Source organism: Oncorhynchus tshawytscha, linkage group LG01, assembly GCF_018296145.1.
Source record: "Oncorhynchus tshawytscha isolate Ot180627B linkage group LG01, Otsh_v2.0, whole genome shotgun sequence".
NCBI lineage: Eukaryota > Metazoa > Chordata > Actinopteri > Salmoniformes > Salmonidae > Oncorhynchus > Oncorhynchus tshawytscha.
This window is the reverse complement of record NC_056429.1, coordinates 15,880,842-15,890,561: the sequence shown is the minus strand read 5'-3', so window position 1 is coordinate 15,890,561 and position 9,720 is coordinate 15,880,842. Positions and strand designations below refer to the sequence as shown.

The 9,720-nt window shown below is 38.2% G+C and overlaps 1 long non-coding RNA gene across 1 annotated transcript; it reads left to right on the top strand.

The window, feature by feature from the left end:
- Positions 1–233: 233 nt before the first annotated feature.
- Positions 234–6,496, top strand: LOC121840085. Its single transcript, XR_006079381.1, has 2 exons — positions 234–744; positions 961–6,496. It is a non-coding gene; the product is annotated as an uncharacterized LOC121840085 (long non-coding RNA).
- Positions 6,497–9,720: the final 3,224 nt, after the last annotated feature.

The window sequence follows — 9,720 nt, the reverse complement described above, 5'->3', positions numbered from 1 at the left end:
AGCTTATCCAAATAACCCAGGAACTACAGCTGTACTGACTAAAAACATATCATATTTAAAACCAAAAGGAAAGGATTGTTGAGTGTATTTGGGTCTAATGTATCCCTTACCCTAGAATCGTCTAGAGTCCTGCATCGTGACGCGCTCCACCCTCCCTAAACCCTCCTGTTTGCGCGCACACACACACACACACACACACACACACACACACACACACACACACACACACACACACACACACACACACACACACACACACACACACACACACACACACACAATTATGTACTACAGGACTACAAAACAACATGGCAGACTAGTCCTCCATCTTAGTTCATACTGATTATTCTTTTGATTCACGTGTCTGCCTATCTCAGTTTTTTTTATGCTCCTTCTCTCCCTTCCTCTCTCCCCGCTTCTCTCTCTCTCTTTCCCGCCACCTTCTCCACTCTGCGACCAGCATTTGGCTTTTTCCACTTGTGGCAGATTACTGTAAGGCTATTGTAAAACAACTTCCTGCCTCTTTTGGCTCTGGTTACAAAAAACGGCAAAGGCTGGGCTCACGCGTCTCCCCCTCTCTCTCCCCGAAGTATCAGAAGGTCTAAAAAGAGAGAAAGCCAGAAAAAGGAAAAGTGTAAAATCTCTGTCTCCTCTTGAGGACTTATTTTGATGCCTTGTGTCTTTAATGCCACATGAGAAGTAAAGGAGGAGAGCAGGGGACTGCATGCCTAGCAGAACGGAAAGGTGGGGAAAACTCTCATTTTGCTGCTTTTACTGTGTAACCTTCTGTTGGTTTGTGGAGGACATTTATGCTGTTAGGTTAGCTCAGACAAAACTACCCAACATGGCTGCTGCTGCAGGGTTCCCGTCTTGTCTGCGGAGTGAGTCTGTGAGGGGTACTTTTCCTAACGCAGCCACCCAGTTCCTTTCATCGCTGGCTTTTTCTCTCTCCCTCGTTAGAACAGCACAGCAACACCGGACCGACTGGAGGCTCCTCCGCTAGCTCACTCCGAGGACTCTCTCCTCTCCTCCTCTCTTCATGACAAGGTTCAATAAGACACAGGTGGCCACATTCAATGGACCTGCAGAGGGAAAAAACATTGTTTGTATTTACTTACTGAAGACATGGTGCAACCAAGTTCGGGCGTTATTAACAGTCTCTCTAGTCTTCTTTTTTAAAAATGACACAAAATGGGTTGGATGTGTCTGCATTGGAATGAGCTAGAACCCTAAAACCCTAGAACCCAATCCAAAGCACCGCAGCCTCACGTCACATCTCGCCATGTGTTTTAACCAATTGAAAAACTCACGTCTTTGCGTTGAAACATATAGGTATAAACATACAGTTTGTGGATAATGTAGATATATATTAAGAATATGTATTTTTGTATGCACAATCCTGCTCAGTTTCAGTAGAGGACAGACAGTAGGGAAAATGGACATGGAACTATGAATTTGTTTTAGTTGTTGGTTTGGAACGGTCTGTAGTAATAATTTAGCTTAGTGTGCACGTAGCACAGCATTTGCAAGAAGTTCACTTGAGGATAGGGTTTTGGTTTTGGGAGGATGCCAACTTTTACGACTGCATGCCTCTACCTCGTTCCCCTCTTCTCTACTCTGGTTGCATTTGTCTGTAATGAATTATATTTAAAAATGTATTTATATATGTAATTATATATGTAATTGTTATATTTTAAGTTGTGTTTTAGAATTATAAATTACTTTAACCATGCTTTCTTTAAACACATTTCAAATAATAAATTAAGCCATTTTAAGATGGCACGTTTTATTATTTTTTTAACTTAGATATTTTTTAAGGAATGCTTTCTTACACGGGTGTGTATAAGAACTTTACAACAATACCATTGAAAAAACATGTCCTAGTACTGCAGAAAAAAAGCTTAGAGGGAGGACAGGGAGGTAAATGTAACTATTCCTTCTTTAGTATATTTGAAGGGATTTCTTAACCCTATTGTTAATAATTACGATATGCTATGGAATGCTTTGTATCTGAATCAGCATTAACTCTTAGAATCTTTAGATAAAATCACAAGATGAAATGGTTAATAAAATTTAAAGTAAATATCCAACCTGTTAGTCAAAGCTATGTTCCTGGTTTTGAAATGCTACAAATCCACATAACTCACTACAGTGGATGGTGAAGGAGAGAATGATCAGAGTCGGAAGTTAACTAACACGTCAGTAAATGTGGCTTAGCTATCGACACGTGAATACCGATTCAGTCATTCAGTCCTATTCGAGGAAATGTTCATTAAAATGGCGGACGCTGCCATGTCATTTGCAGGCTTCATTCGGAATTGGAACGTATTGTGATACATTCAAAACTTAACCTTGCTTAATAAAATGTATTCCCGTACTACACATTTTGTCAAAAGTGAACTACAATGACTCCAGGAAAAATCCTCACACATTTAGTTTCTGTCTTTTAACCCTTAAATTGACAAGATGGTTATACATTTGTAAGGAAGTATTTGGAATAACAAACTTATAATTCAACAGAAAAAATTAAGCACAATCAATATGAAAATTGCTATGTGGTCTTAGATAACTTAAAATCTATGACAAAACAACTAAAATAGTATCCAACAATTTCATATGTAGTTGCTGTACAGATTAATAAATACATTCAATGTTAACCACTATGTATAATATATATGGTAAAAACAGATCATGCAAATATAATTTTCTCCAACTGGTCCATCAGAAAATTACAAGTTTTGTTAGTATGCATGTTGGATCTTATCATGGTAAACAAAAAATATGTAATACATCAAATGTTTATTTTGGGATAATAAGAATTCCTGATCATGCAAAATGTAGGCTGTGGATTCTCACTTCTTGCTTTTCTCATGTGTTATGAGTAATGAACTAAATAAAAGGGTCAGTCAAGGGAAGATCAAACTAAATGCAACATATTATCTTTGCAAAAGAACGACAAGATAGATCTATGTACAACACTACGTCTTTATTTTCTGCACAGGGGGCATAATCATGGCATTCTCTGATTTATCTCATTGAAATGTCTTTTTTTTGCCTCACTTTAAAACGTTTTGTGCTCCATCATTTTTAGACATAATTTGGAATCACAGAGTAACAGTCACAAGGTCTCTGTATTTTCAAAGCTGTCATACCTAACACTTGGTATTCCATGTAGGTCACATAAGGAGAGTCGAGGACACATGTTTAGGAGCCTGTTTGCTTGTCTTTAGTGTCTAGAAACACAGGAAACAGCCAGGAAAGGAAGGCTGAGGAATATGAAATTGCAGTGGGCAGTAGCGCCGCATAGGCAAACATGATCTACACTCCTTTACCCATTAACCACCAACAGGAGTACAAGCCAGATTTCTGACTGTGCAGGATCAGAAACTGCAATGCATCAGGATACCAGGCACATACAGCTGACACATCAGACAGAAACAATTGATATTCTATAGCAGGGTTCCAAAACAGGTGGCCTGCGGGCCAACTTCGGCCTTCGGGTGATTTTATTTTATTTTTCTGATCAAAAATAATAAAAATAATAATACAAAATAAAAATTATATAATTTATATAATTTTCATTGTTGGACATAAAAGACTGTAAAATCACCAGGACATCAGCTTAAAGTGATTTTAATTGAGAAAATCTGTTCCCAAGTATTCCCACGCATAAACAGAGGCATACAGTATGTGATCGTATCCCAATGTTATCAAGGTTTGAAATGATTCTGTTTTTGTCAAATACTATGTCTGTTTGGGATTATTGCGGTCAATTTGCAGTCTACAAATGATTTGTAAACATGTTCCCCCCACCTGACCATCCACTCAAGGAAAAATTGGCCTGTGACTGAATGTATTAGGGACCCTGTTTTAAAGGAAGCTAATCAGGAGGATAGCACCAACCCACAAGGCCGGATGGCCCTACGTACACAGGGATGAAAGACTTGGACTCCCTCTCTAGGAACAGGGGCCGAGTGAGTCTATGAGGTGGTCTTGCTTCAACCCGGCACGTGTCTAAACAACTTCTCTATTACACCTGACCTCTGAGGGCACTCCCCATCGAGCAGGGAACAAAGGCCATGACCCGGGGGTCAAAAGTGTTATACGGGAGGCCCAATGAGGAACCCAGTGCTGTTTGCTTTAAGAAGGTAAAGATGACTAACACATTAACTAATGCTGAATAGGGGATTATCCCCGAGGGACGTCACTCACAGGGTCTACACATCACGTCTTATTAACACCCCTGACCTCTGGCCCGTCACCTCAGGCAGCTGACTGCGACCGCCACTCTCCCTCTCTGTCTATGTGTAAGAATAACACATGCACGCACGCACACACACACACACACACCACACACACACACACACACACACACACACACACACACACACAACAAGACGGTGGTAGGGATGGGTGCAACGTTGCTTGAAAAAAGTTTTTACAATCACTATAATGAATTACTGAGTATCAATTCTGAATTACAAACAGTAATACTTAATAGTAGTATTGCCATGAGAAACAAAATATAAGAAACCTTTGAACTTTATACCGGGCATTTTGTTTCATTTCAAGTCTTTGTTTTATGTATGATTAGCAAATGTGTATCTTTGACATTTAATTTCACAATGATCATGAGCCAAGGAATTTATTTACACCATACACAACAATAGATTCCCTCAAATTGATCCTCCGTGTTACTGAGCTGCAAGTGTTCCACGGCACTTCATAAAATGGGAGCATTTAGATAAAGTTCTGATCACAAAATGGTGGACAGAAGACATGCGCAGTGTGGATATCATGGATAATATTACACGATATGATAGATAGACCCTTTCAACAGCACATGCTTATTCACACATTTTCAATTATTACGTATGTATTGAGTGGGTGACGTAAATTAATTGTGTCAATGTGAAAAAGTGGAAGCTGACTTAACCCTATATCTCCTGACTGATTACACCTACATATTCATTATTGAAACTAAACAAGCATGGTTTCATTTCATTGGGTGTACCTCATAATGTAATGATACCATTTTCTTCTGAAAAACAAATATGAAATGTGATTATTATGTGTATGAGAAAATCAATTTCTGAGATGGTGATGTTTAAGAATTAAGAATTGGCTTTTTTGTACACATTTACACTTGAATATTGTACAATCTTAAAGAAAATTGTATTTGTGAAATATGTTCTATTCGTCACATGTGTTTTCTTTTTAGAAATGGGTTCACAGCTCAACTTAACATTATAAAAGTCAAGTATTCATTTGAATTGAAAATAGAAGATATAATGTCTTTCTAATGACAATACCATTTTCAATATATGTATAATGAAGGGCCTTTGGAAAGAATATCAATACATAACAAATAACTCTGTAGCTATAGCAATGAATAATACAATGAATTAGTTACTGTCACAAAATATGTTGCATACATACCTCAATAGAAAAAGGTGGAACTTTTTACCACAAAGAGCTTACATTTCAAATCAAATCAAATTGTATTTGTCACATGCCCCGAATACAACAGGTTTAGACCTTGCAGTGAAATGCTGACTTACAAGCTCGTAACCAACCATGCTTCAAGAAGTTTTAATAAAAATAAGTGTTGGGTAAAAAATTTGATAAGTAAAAAATTGAAAATAGAAGTAAACAAAAAATGTAATGGCAGCAGTAAAATAACAATAGTGAGGCTATATACAAGGGGGTACTATATGATTAATATAGAATGAATACATCATTGGAAGTGCATTGATTAGATAACAACTGATATTACAAATCAAGAATGAATATCAACCGGGTAAGAAGAAATCACTTCAAACCTAAATTGGGCTATTCCAAAGAATCTGTCGAAATTTGTCAACCACATGTCGAATTAAAATCAGGTGCATCTGCGTGTAATTGTAACAAATGATGCAATAATAAACTGCCATATAGCAAGTCCTTCATCTACAATCAAACATTGTGATTTACATTTTTTTTAAGCTAAAATAAGTAATGTCTGCCAACAAGGTTAAGCATTTTCCCATGATCAGAATTTCAAAAAAGATGGGAACAAATTATTTATACGTAAATTATATTGAAAGGATTTTGAAATAGCATATTTTTCCAATAAAACATGTATTCAAAGGAAATAAGCTCGCACACACCACTCTGGCAAAGTATCAGTCATTTACTTCCACGCCAACTTATTTTCTTTGAATAACTGTTTCACTCTTCCAATGCACCTGTTAAGCAACAAGTAACACTCTCTTTAATTTAAATAAAACATTAACACGTAGAAAATAATCATTGAATTTATGAAAATGAACTGCACAGTATCATTTGACACAGTAAGCAAGGCTGCAAATGATATATATTGACTTCTAATTGAAGAGGTATGAACCTTTATCAGTAACATTTAACACTTTAACCTCTACATCTGTATATCTGAATGTAGTCATCTGTGAAATTCCAGCAAACCAATATGCTATGGTCATTAAACAATGAGCAGTGAGATTATTGTATTGATGCTTTCTTTACACAGAGATGCTTTTCATAAATTTGAAGTTTTGAATGAGAAGTCAAGGCCAAAGCATGTGGGAATAACTTACAAGATTCAAGAGTCATGAAGATTAATGTCATCTTGTTATGGTTTTTATGCATTGAGTATGTCGGAGAATAGTAATTCAACTATTTTACCATGTGTTTTCAGGGAAATATTTAAGTAATTTTACGAAATTACTTACAGATGTCAGATCTTAATTTTAGCCAGTTTGCTACACCAGGAAAATAATCCTGCACCAACAGGACATTTTAATTATTATGTGGATTAGAATTAATGGCCATTTTTGTAGGAGTTTATACATTTTTAGTATAGAACAATCAAGTTAGAAATTGTGAGAAGCCTTTTTAAACCTTAAATAAACATTGCAGGAAAGCCTGCAACAGGGTGATCAAATTAAGATTTACACCTGTACACTATTACAAAAACATTATTTTGCAGACTATATTGTCGATTGCCAATTCATCATCCAACTTCAGTAGCATTTAGCTGGTGTTTAGTCACCTTTGTATGCAAAAACCTGAATCAGAAGCTAATACAGAGGCTCTAATACATACCTTCATATCTTACATATATACAAGCATTTCGCTACACCCGCAATAACATCTGTTAAACCCGTGTATGTGACCAATAAAATGTGATTTGATATATTATTGTATAATTAAACATATAAACACACAAATAAACACAGTGACTGAATGTAAAGTAGATGGTTTTCAATAAGTAAGAACAAGACAAACAGATATGATATTCCATCAGCGCTAAACTCACCTCACGGTGTCTCACCGGAATCTGAGAGAAAGAGAGAAGGAGAGAGAGGGAGGAAGGGAGAGAAAGCTTGGGAGCTTGCAATACAAAATGGACCCTATCCGATATCAGACCTCAGAATGGACAACCTTCATAAACGGGGCGACACCCAGATTGCAACGAGTCAGGACTACTTCTCATGGCCCTTCAGGAAGCAGACATATTATGTGGAGAGTACAGACACACCACTACAGCAGAGGTCAGAATCAGAGCTCCTCACCATAAAAAGGGTTATAATATATCAGGGTTCAGTTCAAAATGAATTGATCTTGACCTTGAGTAGAACGGTTAACATGAAATTCTAATTGAAAAATGCCCTATACTGCCTTTGTCACGTGAGTTGCAAGTTCAATTCAACAGTAGTATTAAATTGAAATGGATAGACATGAGTTAGGTTTTTACAATGAAGATAACATTGTTATTTTATCCGATTCTGTTTTGTTTAAATGTGATCTAAGCTCATATGATTTGAAATATCACTGGCATTTAGAATAATTTAAAATTACCATTATATTTGGCCTAAATCTAAACATTTAACAGTGATAATCATTGATATGATGCAATATAACACATTTACAAATGCATATTTGAAAGATAATGCACATTCTTACAAAGAAAAATCAACCAACCTTAACTTTCAGTAACATACATAAATCCGAAGAAGAAACAACAACAGAAAAGCACTAAGACAAAAGTCCCCTGACCTGGTGAAGCGTAACAATACAAGTAAATTCTCCTTTCCCCCTCTGTGCCCTTGACCAGCACCACCAGCCTGTGTGAGTCTGGGGCCATGGGCTCTTACATACCTGAGCTCCCCCTCTGCCTGCTGTGGTCCTCTGAGGAGGAGAGGTCTGCTAGCTGCTAACACCCTTCACATATCCTACAGCCTGGGCCACTCACTTTTATTATTCCTGTGTGCCAAGCCAAGAGCGGGCGAGCCAGGCGCTAGCCTGGTGATGTAGGGGCCTTTGCCCACCGCCAACGAGGCTGAGGACAACTCTGTGCAACATCACAGTGCCTTTACCGGCATAGACTGGGGCGAGAAGACGGTGAGAGGGTTTTCTGTCTCCAGCCGAACCCGGCGCACCTAATCGCCGCTCCTCACACTCTCTCACTCTCCTTTACACATTCTCCATGTGCTTTTCCTCTACTTTGGTCACACACACTCCCTGTTTGCTGTCGCTGCATCATAACGCACACCTCTTAACACGCACACACTCTTCATACTCTTTCTCTATCTAGTAACACACACCCTGTGCCTGTGTCTCCCTAGGACACTAACAAAGCCTCAATCACTCACTGTCTTGGCAGATACACTCCCGTTCTCTCAACCTGACGTGGCTTCATTACAGTACAGAGGGCTGGGACACAGAACAGGACTGATCCCAGACACACTCTCACCAGTGAAACTAATGAAAGTAACAGATGCATAAGAAACTGTGTAGCAGCCGGTCCAATGTAGCTGCTGTTTCAGTAAAGTTTCTACCAGCTGCTGCTCTAACAGTACTGAGCACGGTTCTACTGGGGCAGTGGAATCAATTACAGCAGTAACATTACTCCAGTGTTAACAACACCTCCAGAATGAGGTCATTTCATTGAGGAAATATCGCAGTTGAAATGGATCAGACTGTTTGATTTCTGTACCACAATAGATTTACAGAATGATAATGTTGGATGCAAATCCACGTGAGGAAACGTGGCAATGTTTTGGTGAGCAGTTCAATGTTTACTATTAACAACTGGGCTATTGCATTACATCACAGTACATTTTATTTTAGCGTTGTACAATAATATTAAGGTAAATTAAAATGTCATAACATTTTGCATTACGGTTCTATGGTGTACAAGTTCTGTGCAGTAACCTACATGGGTGTAATTAACATACATTTGGAGAAAAACAAAAATATACAATTAAACTAAACAACATTTCCATTTGTAAACTGAGCTGCTCTGTTGAAGTCTCCATACCATATTTTAGAGTATCGCCCCCAAATCTTTTAGAAACACATTTGTAATTTACTCTGTAACTTGTCTCACACTCACTGTTAATTAAGCCACTGATGTCTCGATAGACCTTAAAGCAGGGAGTTGCCTGTCTGTCTGCGATGGAAAATAAATGACTCCCTGGCCCTCCCATCAGGGTGTGGGGTAGAGTTGTGCACAGGCCATCCCAGCCGGCTACATGACAGCACCTGTCATGCCACAGGGGTCAGGGAGAGGACATGGCACTGTGCAGTATGGACAACGGAGGAGAAGTCAGTCTTATCCTTCCACTCCTGAAAAGGCTGTGCAGCGAAAGCAAGAAGAGCGTTGTAAAATCAACACTTATTTGGACTGAAAGTGAAGGCATCAGGGCAGTGTGTGTTTCA